We start from the raw sequence: 16,725 nt of genomic DNA on the forward strand, positions 1-16,725 counted from the left end.
ATTAGTACTGAGTATTATAGAAATGGTGAAAAGCAAAATGGTTTCAGATTTCTGAAGTAGAATATATAACAAAATGCTTAGAAAAAATCAATTACTGAGTTCCCATAGAACAACATGCACAGTTCAATTATTTCTTCTTACAGTGATCTATTGAAAGTGTATACCCTTTAATGTCTTAAGCCTGGTATCTTTTTCAATCTTTCCTATCCCTAAGACAACATTGTGTAAGCAGTGGGTCCTCATATAGCGTTAACAGTATTAATCAAAATTCCATTTTATCAGCACAATTATATATATAAAATATAAATACAAGGAAAAATATAAGAAAAATTCATTTGAATTGTGGAAATAAAAACAATAATTTTAATATATTCATATTATAAAAGAGAACTCAGATATCAAAAGCTTGAAGACTAAGCTCACCCCAACAGTTTGCATTATTCAATATTTATAAATACTTTTCAAGTTCATTAAATATTTCAAATGTTCACTGAAGAAAATTTATTCTGAAAAACCTTGTGTAACATTAACTTAAATTATTCTGAAGGCTTTTAAACAAAGATAACTTTGTTCCCTTCTGGTAATTTTCTTAATAAGTAAGGATGTCATTTCCTAATTTGTAATATCAAATTATGACCCAAAATGCATTTTTAAAGGAAAGCAATAGCTTTTTAAAAAGGTCACCCAAATCAAATTTCATTATTTCACATCTAAAACAATATCCTTTCAATACCATTTAAATAATCATATAATAATTTGTCATCTTAATAACAAAACTACTAATGAATATTCTTATTAGAAGTAGGAAATGCAATTTAATAGATTATTCTTTTATAATAATAAATTGCTGTGGCATAGAAAAATTTAAAAACACACAGACATATGCATATATTTTAACATAGTTTTATAATATTTATACTAATATTGCATAGTAGTATCCTATACACACAGATAACAGGTTGTGTGTGGGTGTGAGAGAACAAGAGAAGAGAGGAGGAGATGCCATACAAGCAACGTTCACATCACTAAAATATAAAGCTGAAGAATGTCTTTTCCTTATGAAGTATAAAAATATGCTAAGGGATATTTTCAGTATTTTTACCTTCTGAAGTTTGTTTGCTTTTTAGAGAGAGAGCACCCACATGTGCACATGTACATGTGCAAGAAGGAAGGAGGGACAGAAGAAGAGAGAGTATATTAAGCAGGCTCCATGCTCATCACAGGACCCCGAGATCATGACCTGAGCCAAAATCAAGAGTTGGATGCTTAAAGATTGAGCCACCCAGGCACCCCCTGAAGTTTTTTCAGTTTAGGATTTTTTACATAAGAGTTCTATAAGTCTACAAAGAGATTGTACTTTAAAAATAACTTAGATTATAAAAACAGTCTTAAAAATCCTTACTGTCTTATTTCCACAGTGCAAAATACAGATCTGGCTTATTTTCTACATTAGAACAGGCACTCTTGGTTTAGTTAAGAGGAGGGTACACATTTCTTAGAAATTCTTGCCAGACTTTCAGGAAATAAGCTCTTCAATATCATGGCATATGATCTGTGGCATTTCCTTCAGGGAAGTTTACTCTTATAATACAACAAACCTGTCTTAAAGATAACTTTTTATATTAAAGCTAACATTTCTTCAAAGAGCCATAAAGTTTAGAAGATCAGAAAAAATAAAGATGTTCTTCTTTTGAAGGCAATATTGAATGTTCATGTCAAGTGGGTTAAGTGTATTTTGTTAATCATTAAATGTTACAAAGACTTTTAAGGTAGTTCAATTATATATTGCCAAATTATCACTATAATTTTCTACATTTTTTTTCTTCTACATAATCAAGTGACTAATGATACTGTAAGATTCCACAGGACAAATTTCTAGTTCACTAAAACGGTACTAAGTCAAAAGTAAAACATTGTATGGGGAATTCCTTAAATCAATATAGCAGCTGTTCTGTATATTATTGCTTATTTTATGTCTCCTTTTTCCAATTACTGGGTCTCCCCTCCCTCTCTCCAATCTTCCACCCCTCCCTCTTCTCTTTTTCTTTCAACCCACCACTTGAATGAAATTAATTTACAGTGAAATTCAAATGTTAATATGTAATTTCTCCTTCACAATTTTGTGGGGCACCTGGGTGGCTCAGTTGATTAAGCATCTGACTCTTCATTTTGGCTCAGGTCATGATTTCAGGATGGTGGGATCAAGCTCCATACTTAGCAGGGAATCTGTTTGACATTTCTCACCCTCTTCCTCACCCTCACCCTCTACCCATCTCCCCACTCATGGATGCTTACTCTCTCTCTCTCAAATACATAAATCTTTAAAAAAATATTGTTTTATTGTGTGAATTTAAATTCTACTCACTACACTTCTGAAATTGACCCTAGTCATGGCTACTACTTACAACACTTTATAATCTTGTATTAAGTCAAATATGATATTTTCTAAAGAAATCATACTAATATTTATTGAATATTTTTACTGTTAGGCTTTAACATCTTTTTTATTGTTATTCTTCAACATCATACTCATAATCATCAATCAACCACTATTCCTTTAGCACCTACCACAGTTCAAGACTTTCATTCAGTGATTCACAAATGGTATAAATATTACTTTATTCAATTCAAAGAAGCAAGTAATATGAATAGAATTGTCCTGGGAAGGTAAATTAGTATCAAAAGATTAACTAATCTGATTAATTAATCCCCAAATTAAATGATGAGTTAATATTTGAATATATATTTGTATATCTTCAAGGTTGATATTTTCCCACTATTCCATTCTGAAACAAAGCATTTGGAAGGCCCATCAAAAACATGTCCTTTAAATGTTTTAATCAATTATATTTATTAATTCAAACATGATACTTCTGTCAATGACAAATACTTCATTATACTTCAAAAGAAAATATAAGAGCATTTATTTTCTCTAGATTTCCAGTGCAATATCATTCATACATATGTTCTAAAATTTGATAAGCTCTTACCTTATAATGTTTTTCTGGTATCCTGGATGACTCTGCAAGACGAGAACATCAGTATGTAAATGTGACCCAGCAGAGAATTGCCTAAAATGTTCTCTTGAGTGCTGGTGTGACTCTTCCCCCATAGAAAAGGCTCTGGCTCTGGGCCCCTTCGAACTTTATTTCCTGAATTGAGTTGATCAGTCACTTTGCTCAAGTCTTTGTAGACAATCTGGGAAGCATTGGAAAGCTACATATACCCATTTAGCACTTCCCTAGTTCACACTTAGATAACTGAATAGATCTTAAATATTTCAAAGCATGGACCAGATAGTTTTCATCTTTCTTGACTTTTTTTTTCTATTTTTTAATGTTACCTTCTTTAACCAATCCATCCTCCACTTAACCAAGTCAATGTATGTACTAATTACAAAATTTGGCACACAGCAGTTATTTCCTGATGGACTAATTGAATTCAACATAAGTAGCAGTAGGCAGTAGAAGCGAGCTACAGGTTGTATGTTGGTCCATTTTACAATGGACCATTTGATGTGTATTAATCAATAAACCAAATTTGGTTTCAAATTAAGTGCCAATTCAATCCGTTAAGAACTTTAAATCAGATGCTGTATGTTGTCCAGCAGTATGGTCTAATAATTATTTCCTGAAAGTGAAAATATGAATGAAAAAATGAATGTTTTCATTTTACTATGCTTAAGCAATGTACTTAATTTTCACTGTATCTGCAATACATATGATCACTGTGCTGATATTGAAAGTAGAAATCCTTGTCTGTATTCCAGCCATCAACATTATACATTTTATTTCAGTAATTGTTGAATCAGAAAAAGGGAAATGAACATATTTACCTTAAAAATAAGAGAAAATGGAAAAGACACTGTAAATGAAGCATAATAAAAAAGAATCACCAAAGCATGTAAGGAGCAGTAAGAAATAGCTTTTCAGGAAAAACTGTATACAGAAATACATTCAAAATATCAGGTAAGTATTGACAGTGGGCTTAACCATCTGATATATTTCTAATTTGATTGTTAAGTGTTCGATATTCTTTAGTAGGAGAATAACATAAAGAAGACAACGTCTGTATAATAGTTCATAAAGTATGCACAAGAGGAGTAGAAGAAAAGATTGAGGGCAGAGTTGTTTGTCAGTACTTCGTAGGAATCCATCACTGGTGCTGATGACATAGACTTGACTATATTAAATGAGACATGAGGAACCCAAAGCTAGTTTAGTGGCATCATCAAATTTAATTTGTTTTCACTCTTTTTTTCATATATTTTTTGTTTACTCTTCTAACATAATAACCTTTTTTCTGGATAGAATTGCAAGAAGAATGAATAATAGATTGATTTTCATTGCATATATTCATTCAAAGTCTGTACTTACATAGGATTTTTTTCCATAAATTATTTAGAAGATAAGAATTTTTGTGCTGTTACATAAGACTTAAGTCTAGCGTTCAGACGGTGAAAATGTTTAAGAAAGATAAAAGTCTTCACTCCCTGTCTATATTTCAAATAACTACAGCACTTCAGAAATCACATCTTCTCTGTTTCCTAAGTTTTGCGTATATGATGATCAATAGAGCTATCTTTAGAAATTCTTATCAATGTATGAAGTGATTGTGATGAAAATTACCTAGCGCTGATGATATACCAACAAAACATTCAATGAGCTAAAGTTACAAAGAGATAATAGTGATGGCAAATATATGCACAAAAAAAAAACTGTTACAACAATAAAATCTGTAACATATTCAGCCTCAGAATATAGGGATTAGTGATGAATACTGCTGATCATACCAAAATAAATATGGTTTTCCTGAAGAGCATAGTTCATATCTGCAAATGAGAAAAATCCTCTGTCTAAAACTGAAGAACTTACAACTCAGGCTGAACGTATGATATGTGGGCCTGGGCTGCATTCATGTCTCCTTCCCTAGGATACTTCTTGCTTGCCTCCTAGCATGGCTCTCATACTTCGATGTCAGAGATAGTGTTTGTTCCAGCAACATTAGCCATTTCATTTAAAAAGAGGATTAGGTTCTTGTTTCACAAGGGTGGTTACAAAACTATATCTAAATATAAGTTGAATATGTAGGAGGCTGTTTTCTGGGAATTAAAATGAAATGAATCAGGCAGCTCACCGGTGTAGCCCCGCCAAGGGTGTGTTCCTGGAGACCATGGATAGAGTCCCACGTCAGGCTCCCTGCATGGAGCCTGCTTCTCCCTCTGCCTGTGTCTCTGCTTCTCTCTCTCTCTCTCTCTCTCTCACATGTCTCTCATGAATAAATAAATAAAATCTTTTTTAAAAATAAAATAAAAATGAAATGAATCAAAAGTGTGATCATTTCAATCTCCTTGAACTGCAGACTCTAATATTTTACATTAGTTAGAATAGAGTAGACAATAGGGGGGGGAAAGGCATTATTTGATCTTGGAAACAAGTGTGTGTGTGTGTGTGTACCTATAATGACAATATGGGCAAAAACACCGAACACATCTACACACCTGTGTGACATGAGACAAGAGTCAAGGCTCCATTATTAGTAATACTTACCCCACTGGCTTACTTTGTTGTCAACTTCCTTTTTGATTGAGTCCATCTGCCACCTATATAACTTTTCCTTCCTTCCTTTCTGTCTTACTCTCTCTCTCTCTTTCTCCCTCTCTCTCTTTCTCTCTTTCTTGATGAGTAAGTAGATAGATAAGTAGATAGGTAGATTGATAGAAAGAGAGGCAAATAGAAGATACCCATGAATATGAGGATGGAGCAGGGGGAAAGCTTATCCTTTCTGCTTCAAACATGGGCATATAAAAAGCAATTGATTTCACTAGAACTCTTAAAATCAGAGATTCTCTTAGGGGGAATGTCGAGTAACACGTGACTCTTGGAAGCACCCACAATTTCAGCTTAAATATTTAATATTAAATATTTCTCTCCACTAGTAACTTTTCTTGATCCCTAGACTATATTGTTTCTCCACATTTATTTCCTACAATGCTATATATATTTTTTAACATTAGAATATTCATCACAATATTTGTGCAGTCATTTATTTAATGTATGTCTTTACTAATAAAATATAAAATCTCTTGGGACAAAAACATTTAGTTTTTGCTTTACTGCTATATTCCAGTACATAATAAAGATTCCAGTACATATGAGGCGCTCAACTAATAATTGATGATAACAACACCATACTACAATTCAATTCATCCTTAATCAGAAGTAAGTGCCACATATCACTTGAAAACAAAAAGTCTAGCAACTGATGTTTTCTTTCTCTTCAATAGCTATTACAAAGCCCTTGATTCAGCATTTTCCCCATAAAAATAAGTGATGTCTCTGTTGTCTCAATTCTCTTTACAATTTCTCTGTTGTTTCTAGGAAGATTTATCATTTGAAGGTTGCTTCTCATTCTCAACTACAGACATCTTTATATTTAATTAATTTTTGGACTTTCAAAACCTCTTGGAAGTTAAGATTGTGTACATCTACTTTCACAGAACATTTTTATTTATCAGCATATGATATTAGCGGAGAATATCAAACTTTAGAATCATTCTATAGTAAAAATTAATAAGCTTTGAAATCATGCAATCATAGTGTGCTAGTCACTTTTCATCTATGTGACTTGATGTAAGTTCCTGATCTCTCTGGGCCACTTCTCTCATATGTAAAGTGTGGTCCAATAAATTCGTACATAAAGCACTAAACTATGTCTGGCACATTATAGGAACTCAGCTTGTGCATATGTGTGTGTGTGTGCATGTGAACATATACATATATTAATTCATGTTTGTACTTTTAAAAGGAAATCAAAGTCCCAAATTGGCATTACTAAGGTTAAAGTCCCGAGTCAGTAAACCAAGACTTAATACCTAACCTGATTACAGGTAAAATTCCCCAGAAATGAAACAATTAGCCAGTCAATGTGGAAATTTCCAGGTCGGCACTAGGAAATTACTCATGACTTCTTCCATTTTTGGTAAGAGGGCAATCTTGCCTAAAACAATGGATTCTTTGCTAATATTTTTTCCCACTCCCTCTCTACCTTTAAAAACATTTCCCTCTCTATAACCCTATGCAGCTTCCCTTTACATGCTAGATGGGATGCTGCCTAATTCATGAATTGATTAATAAAGCCAATTAGATCTTTAAAATTTACTTGATTGAATTTCTGTTGTTTAATACTATACATACATTTAAAATAGTGTATAGCCTGAAATCCTTTTTAAAGAATTTAACATCTAAAATCAATTTATTAGCTCAAGTCTAGTCTATTCTTTCATTCATTTATGTATTCATTCACCCACTTATTCATTTATATGTTTATTCTACAAACATACGTTGATTGCCTATTATCTTCCTTAGTTACTATACATACAACAATAAATTGGTCACTTTTTGTATTGAGAAGCTCAGTTTTGAATGTAGTCAGACATGTTGGCAAATAATTATATCATGATATTGTGTTAGAATAGAAATACAACTGAGGACTATGGGAGTGTGAATCTGGAAGAAATAGTATTATACCAGTTCAAATTGTGAACTTTGAGCATCTACATTTGGGGTTCAAAGCAGTAGCACCAAGCCAATATTTATTGAAAAAAATGATTGTATAATCACATATTTTCCTAGTTCTTAAACTGTCTCCTGGTTGTAGGCAAATAGTTAATTTAAATTAGGGCCTGCCATTACGTTAAGTGTTGAATATAAAGAGACTTTATTTAGGATAAATGGTTACTGAGTGTGTATAGGATGCTATATAACACTGGCAACTCTCTCATCAGGAGGAAAAATATCAAAGGTGTTAGCAACATGAATGTATGTTGGAAACATACCTATTTATATTTACAGAGTCCTTATGAAATGGATGTTCCTTCACATGTGTGTGTCTATCAACAACATGAAGAACTTCAGCTGCCCTAAGACACCTCCAAACATGTGGGTATTACCTAAACCTGGAGATATGCCCTCAAATTTTCACACATTGTTCAGGAGTCACAACGGGGAAGAGCCCTTCTGTCCCAACTACTTGAACTTAAATCTATATATCTGGGTGGTGCTGGGGAGATCATGGATCATTTCCAGGGTCCAGATCCTCAGCCTGAAGCAAGACCTCAAAAAATCATTCTAGTCAATAATTGTGCTAAGAATTCTAATGATGCTTCATTAGAGTGCTAAGCAGCCTTTATGAAACAAAAAGTTTAAAAATGATTTTAGGCACTTAAAATAAACCCTTAACTTTTAGCCTCTGTGTAATAAGACAGTGAACATGATTAAAACTCCAGAAGCACAAACATAGGAGAAGCTATTTTTTCTATGATTTTTTTTTCACATTTTCCAAAATAACTTTTTCTGATGTTATACATCCACCTCGGGAGAGCATAGCTGGGTTACCCTATAGCACATACTTATAGGAAGAAAATTTTCAAGATTCAGATTTTTTTAGATAATGTGTTTATTATCAGACGAAGCATGAATTAGGGCCTGCCATTACGTTAAGTGTTGAATATAAAGAGACTGAGGAAGCTCTAAGTGCATTCGGGGATGCTGACAAACGTACAGGATGCTGGGAAAATTTTGAGAGTTTTCTAGCAATAAATATATTCAGAATTGGGTATTAGAAAGAATTCTGGCATGCAGATAAGTCCTTGAAATAATATTAAAATAAGACAAAAAGAAAAAAACTAAAGCATAGGAAGATCACACTAACCCAGAAAAAGAAAAACATGGAAAAGCTGGAGGCGGCTCACCAGGTGACCAGCTCAGTTAGGGTTCCCTGGCCTGAAGCAGCAGCAGAGACACTGCACGCTTGCAGAGCCTGGTGACTCGGAAGGGGGGTGGAGGTGCAGTGTAAGGGAGAGTAAATGTAGCCTCTTGGATCTCCTTTCTGTATCTTGGGTGTGAGGAGGAGGAGAGGAGCGTGCAAGGGAAGGAGACCAGCAAAGAATCCCAGAGAATACCAGTTACTCATAGGAGTTCTGAATCTACCAGACACGCAGCACTGCTCCTCCTGCCCTGTATTCCATCTCATGACATCCTCATGACATCCTTCCTCAGGCCACGGCTAGCTTTACTGTCTGTCAGGACAGCTGAACTCACGATAACAACTGTAGCACCCACTCCTGAGGAATGAAGAAAGGCTTAGGCTAAAATCGAGTGCTGTTTTATGAACATGAAGAAAAGTAAAGAAGGCAGGGAAAAGACCCAGCAACCACAATGCCAGATCCTCCACAGAATCAGAAATCTATTCTCTGCCTTTAAGAATAGAAAAATAAATGTTGAATCTATTCCCACGCAGCCCTGCCACAGTGTCATTTTGGGCTGCTGTTGACCCTCCACCAAAGAAAGGCCCTATGCACACTTGTCCATTTTGGGTTCCGAGGGCTGCTTCCTCCCTGACAACTTCTGGCCCAGACTGGGAACAGCCCCCAAGGAAACAGATTCTCTTTTCGTTTCCCTTTCCCCTATTCTCATCCTTTTGAAAAATTCTCATCCTTTTATTAAATTCCAATGATTCCAATGATTCCAAAGCTTTGCCAGATATCTAAGGGAAATATGGGAGCATATGATTTCAGGACCTTCATGTGGGGAACTAGCTGCCAGCTTATCCAAGAACTCAATCTCTAATCCTCGGCACACTGGGGATACTGAGGCCCTGAGTGGGCACTCTGACCCTTGGACACATCTCCACTGCCCCTCCTTGAGTCAACAGCCTATTCTTTCACCTTTGAAGTCAACAAAAACAGCAGAAGTTTTTTTCCGCTTCCCAAAGTTAATTATTCCCATAGCTAATCTGCTGGCTCTCTTAATAAAAGCTGGAGGAGACAAAGCCTGGGGTGGAGTCGGAATCCGAGCCTTGGTCCCCTTGTCCCCCAGGTTAAAATTCAGTGAGACTCTTGAGTCTTTCTTCATATTGTCGCCGCTGACTATCCCGGCCCCTGGCAAGTGACACTGGAGCAGGGACGAGAAATGGGTAATGGGGAGTACTGCAGCAGCGACACCTGTGGCTTGGGTCCCGCCACCAGCAGAGGCTGGGCTGGGTTTCAGGCAGGGTAACCATGGGGCGGAATTCATCTAGCTTAACCCACTCTGTTTCTCTTCTAAAATGTTTGCTTAGGGGATCCCTGGGTGGCTCAGTGGTTTGGCGCCTGCCTTTGGCCCCGGGCGTGATCCTGGAGACCCGAGATCGAGTACCACGTCGGGCTTCCCGCATGGAGCCTACTTCTGCCTCTCTCTCTCTCTCTTTCTCTCTATCATGAATAAATAAAATCCTTAAAATTAAAATAAATAAAATAAAATAAAATAAAATGTTTGCTTAAACAAGCTGGGGCACATGTATCCACCGAACATTTGCAGGCCCCTTTGACTCAAACTATATTGGGGGCCATGGCTCATATGTGGCTCGGTCCTTGGGATTGGCTTCAAATAGCAAAGGCCTCCTTAACAGGGAGTATGTGTTTACGATGGAAATCTGCTTTTTGGAGACTTTGCTTGGGAACAGGCCCATAGCAACAGGCGTGCTAATATCCCTGTTACTTTCAACTTGTTTGTTGGGACTGGAAATTTTCAAACTCTCCATAATCAATTGATATATGCTTCCCAAGCCTGAGAGCAAATTTCCCCAGCTGCCCAAAGGGCTTGGGCCATAAGGTCGCTTACAAAATGGGTGGAGGGGCCTTCAGAAAATTATGCTGATTTCATCGATGGCCTTACTAAAGTGGTATGGGGGCAGGTCACCCATGCTCAGGCTGCAGATGTCCTAGTCAAGCAGCTGGCTATGAAAATGCTAATGCCGACTGCCAAAGAGTCATTGCCCCTATAAGACATAAGGGCTCTATTTCAGATTATTGGAGAGGAAGCCAAAATGAGAGTACCCATGAACATCAACAGTTCTGGCAGCAGCTTTAAAAAAAGCCCCAAAACCTCAAAAGGCAGAGAATTGTTTCAAAAGTTCAAAGGGAATGCCATTCTGGCACATTTAAAAGTAATGGGAATGATCCTACCCATTAGGATCATTAGGTCACTGCATCTGTATCTTTGAGGGAAATACCCAGCAGTGCAATTGCTGGGTCATAGGGTAGCTCTATTTTTAACTTCTTGTGGAACCTCCACACTGTTTTCCAGAGTGGCTGTACTTGATATGGGTGCTGATGCAACTGTTATAGCCCATCATGAGTGGTCAACATTTTGGCCTTTAAAACAGCCCTCCGCATCCCTCACAGGATTGGAAACCCCCAGATGGATGGGACAAAGCTCTAGCATTCTCACTTGGAAAGGCCCTGAGGGGGCCTCAGGAACTAAGTCATTCCCTATGTGGCCTCTATTCCTATCAACATATGGGGTGGAGATATCATGAAGCACATGAAGGTTATCATTGCCACTAAACCTAAGGGTTTTCAGATAATGGAACAAATGGACTATAAAGAAGGACAAGGGTTAGGAAAATATGGGCAAGGAATCAAAGAACCATCACCCCCTCCTCGTAGATTGGAAGACATGGATTAGGTTATAAGCAAAATTTTCAACTGTGGTCACTGCTGAAGAATCCCCAGGCCATGCCATGTCTCTAACATGGCTTATAGATACTCCTTTACGGGTAGAGCAGTGGCCTATAACTGGGAAAATTTACAAAATTTACAGGAACTTGTTAAGCAACAATTGGAGGTGGGACATACTGAGCTTTCTCACTGTCCTTGGGATACCTGTCTTTGTAATTCCTAAAAAATACGGGAAATAGCATTTGACTCAAGACTAATAAGCAGTTAACAAAGTCATGCAACCTATGGGAGCTTTCCAGCCAGTACTCCCCTCGCCTTCTGCAATACCTCTTGATTGGCCTTTAATAATCACTGATTTAAAAAATTGCCTTTTTACTATTCCATTGGCTACTCAAGATAAAAAAACAATTTACTTTCTCTGTCCCTTCCATCAATAACATTGAACCAATTCAGAGATACCAATGGAAAGTCCTTCCACAGGGCATGGCTAGTAGTCCTACCAAATGTTAACATTATATGGCTCTTGCTTTATGTTGACCCCGAGAAACCTTCCCGAAAGCCTATATATCCACTATATGGATGACATACTACTGGCCTCAGTCACATGATCAGACCTTGATACCCTTTTCTTACAAGTAGAGCAATATCTAATTGAATGGAATTTACAAGTAGCCCCTGAAAAAATTCAACATACCCCTCCTTTCCAATATTTGAGCTACCTTATGGATAAACCTACCATTAGGCCACAAAAGATTTCTATCAGAAAAACAAACCTCCAAACTTTAAATGACTTTAATTGGAGACATTGAAACATCAATTGGGAGACATCAATTGGATTCACCCTTTATTGGGCATCCCTGCACATCCCCTATCACATTTGTTCAATACTCTACAAGGTAACACTGCCCTTAATTCTTCTCGTCACCTGAGCCCCCAAACTGAAAAGGAATTGAAAGCTACACAGCTAGCTGTTAACCACTTGCAAGCTCATTGAGTTAATCCACAATTTCCTGTAAAATTACAACTCACTTGGTCAGATATATCCCCCATTGGGGTGCTCATACAGTTTACACCTGACCTAGTCATCCTAGAATGGATCCATTTATCCAATCAGGAATCTCAATCCCTAACCCCATATTGGACTCTAACTTGCAAAACAATTACCAAGGGGGATTCTAGATGTGTACAATTATTAGGAAAAGAGCCTCCTCAAATAATGTTACTTTTTACCCAAGGACAACAAAAGGTACCCTGGCTCTCTATGGCAGAGAATAGAATGCTTGGAATGGCAGATAGCCCTTGCTATTTGGGAGAAGTTTCCAATCAGTCACCTTCCAAAAAACCATTACAATTCATTACCTCCACTTCCTTTGTTATTCCCACTATTATTCAAAATTCATCCATCCTAATGCTCTCACTAGGAGCAAGCGTTTTTACAGATGGATCCAGTGATAGCAAAGCTGCATATTGGACCTCTGAAGCCTCCTATGCAGAAATCACCTCCTATACCTCTTCTCAGCGAGTTGAAGTTTTCACTGTTATTTTGGCTTTACAAGCTTTCTCTCAACCTCTCAACATTGTTTCCGACTTCCATTACATTGTAGGATCAGTCCATGATATTGAAAATGCAAAAATCAAGCACATACCCTCTAAGAACCTTAGCTCCCTTTTCCAAACTTTACAACAATTGTTCACTCTCACCATCACACCCTTTACATAACTCACATTTGATCACATTCTAAACTCCCAGCACCCCTGGCCCTGGCAATGCTGCTGCCAATTCAATAATATGTTCTATATTTCACCAAACACAGGCTCCTCATGCTCTTCTTCACCAGTCTACCCATAGCCTTTGAAAATTATTCTCTTAATGTTTCATGATGACTTGCTCAACAGATCGTACACTCCTGTCCATTCTGTCAATGATCACTTTTCTAGGTGACAAATTTGGGAGTTAACCCTCGTGTCCTTACTCCCAATGAACTTTGGCAAATGGATGTGACTCATGTAAAACAATTTGGCTGCTTGTCTTGCATGCATGTGTCTGTAGACCCCTTTTCTCATATGGTTTGAGCTACTCTGCTCTCTGGGGAAGCTGTAACCCATGTATGCCAACATTGCCTTGAGGTTTTTGCAGTCATGGGACTTCCAAAACCCATTAAAACTGACAATGGCCCAGCCTACACTAGTAAAGATTTTGCTCAGTTTTGCTCCACATGAGGAATCACCCACATCTTTGATATTCCCTATAACCCATGAGACCAAGCTATCATGGAATGCATGAATACTGCTCTTAAAACAAAATTGACAAAACAAAAAAGGGAGACTAGGAGACAGTTATCCCCCATGAACATTATTACACCTTTCCCTTATTGCCCTCAATTTTTTTCTCTTTTTTGGATGTTGGCTACTCTAAGGCAGAATGCCATGCAGGGCTCTCATCAATATCATGCCATGGAAAGGTCCTGGTTAGATAGAGACACTTGGAAATGGGGCAGTTGAAAGGGCCAGAACCTCCTATAACATGGGGAAGAGGTTATGCTTGTATAAAAGGGGATAATAAAACTTGCATTTGGGCTCCAGGTGGCTGGGTGAAACCTTACCATGGACACAGAGGAGATGATGCCCCAACATGAAGGGACAAAGGCTGACCCATTGCTCCAGAGACAATAGGCTCCAATGATGACTTTAGGGCAAGTGAAAAAGACTACAGATGAGGCCCAGAGACACCTCCGTGCATTAGGCCAACCAGAAAATCCTACTAATCTGTTTCTCATGATGGTAGTCATCATTAGTAATTCCTCTGTCAGATCAAAATAAGATGTTTAAACCAGCAAGAAAAACTGGTCTGGAAGCTGGTCATGATTACTTTACTTAAAAAAAGGGGGGGGTGGGATATGTGGGGAACCAGATGCAGAGCTTATCTGAGAATTGAATCTCGTGGTCCTCAGCACGCTGGGAATATATGGGGTCCTGAATGGGCACACTGACCCTTGACCACATTGCTCTCCAGACACAGCTCCTCTGCTCCCCTTCCTTGAGTCAATAGCCTATTCTTTCACCTTTTGAAGTAAACATGTTTTTCTCTGATTCCCAAAGTTAATCATTCTTAAAGCTAATCTGCTAGCTCTCTTAATAAAAGCTGAATGAGGAGCAGCCCAGGTGGCTCAGTGGTTTAGCGCCACCTTCGGCCCAGGGCCTGATCCTGGAGGCTTGGAATCAAGTCCCCCGTCGGGCTCCCTGTATGGAGCCTGCTTCTCCCTCTGCCTGTGTCTCTTCCTCTCTCTCTCTCTCTCTCTCTCTCTCTGTGTGAATAAAAAAAAAATCTAAAAAAAAAAAAAAAAAAGCTGTATGAGACAAAGCCTCAGAATCGAGTCCAAGTCAAGTCCCAGTCCCCTTGCCCCCCAGATTAAAATTCAGTGAGATCCAAGTCTTTCTTCCTATCATTGCCTCTGACTATTCTGGCTCCATGCACCTTCATGTAAGCTTTAGTAAACATAATTCCATTCTCCTCTGCTTTACATATCAGGTTTATGAGGAGTTCCAAGACTACTAGTATGTAGGATATTTTAGAGCAAGCATCAGGTGGCAGTCATATATAGATCCTAATACACTCTTTAATGTATATACATTTGACTGAACTACATTATAATCTCCTTGAGACTAGGTACTGAGTCTTACCCACAGTTAGTACAATGGAACTCAAATATCTGTGCTGTAAATGAATAAAATAATAGGTGAAACAATTGATGAATTTCCTAAAAGTTAATTTTTCCAAGGCAAAAGATTTCCTAAAGGTCAAAAGATCTGTTTTTTAAGGATAATAGATACTTAAAAAAGAATTTACAGAATTTTTAACAGGTCTTGTTAAAAAGAATTTACTAATTATCCATTTCCACTAAAATTTTATGCTTGCATCTTTGGCTTTTGTTCTGCTTAAGTAAAATTTCTGTATTTCAACATCTAGGGGAAACCACTAATTGGGTTGGGTTTGGGTTTTTTTGTTTTGCTTTGTTTTTTTCTTTTTTTAAATTTTCCTTTTCCTTTGCCCTAGCTTTTTTTTTTTTTTTTTTTTTTTTTTTAACTAGTCCACACCTCTGTGAGAGAAGAATAATCAACCTATTTTGGAATCAGAATTTGCATTGACTGTAATGAATATTCTGGTCAAGTCTCAAATTGAGGTCTGAGCAAGGGCACCATATTGAGGCTTCTCTATTTCATTGCTCGATTGTATTGTTATTGATGTCCTTTAAATAACATGAAACATCAGGTCTGATTAAGGAACACTTTAATCAGAAGAACGTTTCATTAAAAAGGAAAAAAAAGATACTTAGCTGGGAGAGAGACACCATACTCACGAAGGTGGTCTTCCCAGAGCCAGGCTTATCCATTGCACTCTGGATGGGCTGCCCACTGTGATTTCCCCAAATGCAGGAAACTCGGAAGCATAAATGCGGTAGTGGGACACAGCGTTTGTACTTTCCCCTGATATTTTTGGTTCAAGAATGTCACACTCTGTAATTTGCTGCCAAGTATTTGCAAGTTATTTTTGGCTCTGTTTTTGCATGTAGACATTTCCAGGGTAGTAACTTTGCAGTGTTACTATGCTGTGCTAATTATGATAATGTTTTGTTCTCCTTCCAAGTTTCTGGTAGTTCTTATACTTATACTTACATTGGTGGGACTTATACTTACATTGGTGTCTACCTCTTGTGTTTTATTTTGACTTGGCAGGGTTTATCCTTTTCCCCAGTGTTGTTGGTATCTTTTAAAAGGCTTCCTTCCTGCTTTGTGAGGTGGTAAAATCATCTCCCAAAATCCGGTTCTGTGTTTTGAACCCCACCCAAAGACTACTTTCTCAACACAATTCACAATTCCCGCCTATGCCTCTTTACTGCTGAATTTTTTTCAAGGACTGATCATGTTGCTTACTGTGGTCCTTGACCAGCAACTTCAGCATCACCCGGCACCATGGGAGAGTGTGAAGAATGCAGCATCTTGGGACACTGGTGGCTCAGTGGTTGAGCATCTGCCTACCGCTCAAACCCCATCCCAGTGTCCTGGGATCAAGTCCCACATCAGGCAGCACGTAGGGAGCCTGCTTCTCCCTCTGCTTGTGTCTCTGCCTCTCTCTGTGTCACTCATGAGGAAATAAATAAAATCCTTTTTTTAAAGATTTTTTATTTATTTATTCATGAGAGACATGGAGAGAGAGAGAGGCAGAG

The 16,725-nt window shown here is 37.6% G+C and overlaps 1 non-coding gene across 1 annotated transcript; it reads left to right on the plus strand.

Moving 5' to 3' along the window:
- The first annotated feature begins 15,826 nt into the window (after positions 1-15,826).
- On the plus strand, positions 15,827-15,988 carry LOC119867140. Its single transcript, XR_005382506.1, has one exon. It is a non-coding gene; the product is annotated as a U1 spliceosomal RNA (small nuclear RNA).
- Positions 15,989-16,725: the final 737 nt, after the last annotated feature.

Source organism: Canis lupus, chromosome 31, assembly GCF_011100685.1.
Source record: "Canis lupus familiaris isolate Mischka breed German Shepherd chromosome 31, alternate assembly UU_Cfam_GSD_1.0, whole genome shotgun sequence".
NCBI classification, from domain to species: Eukaryota; Metazoa; Chordata; class Mammalia; order Carnivora; family Canidae; genus Canis; species Canis lupus.